Source organism: Penaeus monodon, chromosome 13, assembly GCF_015228065.2.
Source record: "Penaeus monodon isolate SGIC_2016 chromosome 13, NSTDA_Pmon_1, whole genome shotgun sequence".
Taxonomy (NCBI): domain Eukaryota; kingdom Metazoa; phylum Arthropoda; class Malacostraca; order Decapoda; family Penaeidae; genus Penaeus; species Penaeus monodon.
Window position 1 is genome coordinate 23,445,874 of NC_051398.1, and position 3,244 is coordinate 23,449,117.

The 3,244-nt window shown below is 40.8% G+C and overlaps 1 pseudogene; it reads right to left on the bottom strand.

The window, feature by feature from the left end:
* Positions 1-457: 457 nt before the first annotated feature.
* Positions 458-3,244, bottom strand: part of LOC119579892 — a 2,925-nt pseudogene continuing 138 nt past the window's right edge.

Here is a 3,244-nt window from a genome sequence, read left to right on the forward strand (position 1 = left end):
GTATATAATATTATTATATTACTGCATGATCAGTGCTTCTTAACCGGGGGGGCGCACCTCCGTAGGGTTGCTTCATTATTTTGCAAAGGGGAGCAAGCTTTTGGGAAAGAGGCAGTATTTCTCTAATTATCTTTGCTACTCTCTTAACGAGAGCAGGGTTTCATAAAATGGAAAGTTTAATTATAATGCCACGCATTAAAAAGACTAACAACGTACTTACACTTTTCTTTAAAATCTGGGAGGGGATTTTATTTACAGATGCAGGGGCGTGGGGGGAAAGGGCAAATGCCTAACGGAAGGCTTTTGCATAGATCATTATCAGATATTATTAGCTCCTCCATACAACTTACCGGAAAAATGAAGTGAAAACTATCAACAACAATAATAAAACTAAAAAAAATATCGCTTACTATCCTGATAAACGTAAAAGACAAATATCCCTTAATATACAGTAGGGCTAGGACAGCTCAGTGTTAAAGACCAGATCATTAATGAAATTTCATTATGGATGGTTTTGCACCGACTCTGGACAGAAATAGTAAACCCCTCATGGCGAAATTAATATCGGGAAAATTTCCCCCTTGCTGAACAAACAGCGGGGACGTTGCAAGAGGGCGGAGTCGTTGTTTTTGCGGCTGGAGGTGCTGTTGTTGTTGTTGGGGGGGCTTTTGTGGTATCGGCTGGGGGTGCGGTAGCGGTGATAGTGGTATCGCCGGGACTATGACGGAGGTATCGGTGGACGCCCGACCGCCACCGCAGTCCCGACAAGGCCTGCCCTCGACGCACTGGCCGATCGCGGGGTCGGAAGTTTCTGCCCTCCAAACAACGACAGCGGCGCCCCCAGATCGCCGGCCGAGCAGTTGTAGTACTTTCTGCAGTCGAGAGGATCCTGAGCAAGGCAGCGGAGGACTCGCAGAATGGCCTGCAACCTTGGGTACAGCAACGTCCTCCTTCTCCACGCAAAATGTCGCCGTTGAAATAAGGAACGTTGGCTTGGCACTGGAACGGCCCGAATGTTTCCGGCTGGCGTTTCAAAACGGGGAAAACATACCGCATCGTAAGGTCCGGACCAAACCAACGCTTTCACCGCCGAGGGTGCACTTGAAGCTGCACCTGGGGGACCGGGCAGAGCGCAGACAAGGATTCGCAGGATCTCCGGTTCGCAGTACCCGTCTCGGGGGTTTGAATTCCATCCCGTCTTTGCACGTCAGTGGAGCGTCGGGTTGGGCTTCCGTCAGCCAAGCAGAAGTAATAACGAGTGCAGTTCATAGGGTCGGGAACAAAGGCTTGGCTCCAGTGCATCTGGCTGGCAGATCCTGGCACGCTGCGATGTCGCTTTGGAGGGCCTGTGGAGGAAATAAAATTGACTCCTTTTAAAAACAGTATGCTTCATTTAGACCTTGTTTTTACTTCTGTCTGCATAAAACGACACGGCAACATCCCCGGCTCAGCTCATGTAAACATCTTTAGTGAGATCTTAAATTGCTTGTGATCTGAAATGTATATTTACATTTTAACGCATTTATCTGAATTAATATTCTAATTCTCTCTATTCATTCATATTCATATTTTTCTTCATCTAAAATTTTATATTTGTTTTATACCTGTTCCCATTCATTTAGTTACTCAAACTCATTTATTTTTTATTTATTTAATGTACTTCGTTACAAATTTATCTGACTGATCTACTTTGCTTCTATTTGCCTAATTCTAACCTTTACCGCTTGAACTATTTACCACATTTTTCCCAATGAGCGGCTTATAGGCCTGTAGTCACTTAGAGAAGCGTGCACAGGGGAAGGGGAGGGATGGTCGCTCAACCTCGTCCCTTTTCTTCAAAAAAAATCCTTTTTAACAGAAACAGAAAGAAAACTTAATCTTCCTCGTTCCATCAAAGCTCCTGTTTTTCCCGGAAAAATTTATGCACTTACTGGCCATTTCCTGTCTTTTTAAAACATAAGCTTGATTTAGACTTTTAGTTCTGATACGGGACTACTTGGACTTCTTACAGTTTCTAGAATATATAAAACATCCTCTCTCTCTTCCCAAACAAAGCTCCTGAAACGAGAAAAAAAGGAAAGAAAAAAAAAAACATACACTTTTACTGGTCATTTACACTGAGTATTCTCAATTTCTCAATCATCCTGAGCATGAAACTACCCATATAGCAATATATATGTGTGTGTATAAATTTCTGGCCTTCGGTTGAACTTACCGCCACAAGGACGAAGGACACTAGAGCCCATAGCACATTCTCCCTTGCGATAAGGTACTGAATACAGATTCTATATGCAAGCCGAAATTCTCCTTCGTGTGCTGCCGATCCCACAAGACTGTGGTACCGGGGCTGTTTATTTATGAACACTGAAGCTGCTTATTATGAAGCACCGAAGCTCTGATTGTGTTCCAAGCCGCCAACCTCTATATATATCCCAACACTGTTGCAGGCAATTATATCTAGGTCAAGTGATTTAGGTCAGTCCCATTTTTCCCGGGGTAATACCCCAAAACTTTTATCTCTAAGCGGAAATCCAATCCTCTCTCTCTTTTTGAACAGGCGAGGAAAGGTACGCGGAGAGATGACAGAACTGGTCAGTGGGTTAGATAAGGCAGACTTCCTTAATCAATGCCAGTGGTGATTATCGTGGACTGCCCCATCAAACATTTCCTGGCCACACCACTTGAAAAGGCTTTGCCTTTGTCACGTTTTTACTAGCCTTATTATTATTTTCGTTGTTTTTTGTTTTTCATTATTTTTGTTATTATTATTATTGTTGAAATTATTCTCATCATTATTTTATGTTATTATTATTATTGTTAATTATCATTGTTTTATTATTGTATTCATTATTATCATAAAGTATTATTATCATGTTATCATTATCGCATATACTTATTCAAAATCTTATCACCGTCATCATTATTAGTATTTTTATTTTTTATTATTATTATGATTATGATTATCATTATTGTCAATTATTATTATTATTTATATTTTATCGTCATTATCATTATCATCTTAATTATCATTAGTGCTGCCATCTTGAGGGGATACTGGAAACGCGGACTTTCTTAAAGGGGATCAGGGCTATTTGGAACTTCCTCAAAGGGGGAAACTGAAATACTTGGGAATTTCTTGAAGGGGCCAGATGACAACTTGGAATTTCTTGAAGAAAAAAAAAAGAACTAAAATTTTAACAATTTAATTGAGAAAAGAAAACACAGGCAAACATTTAAATAAGTG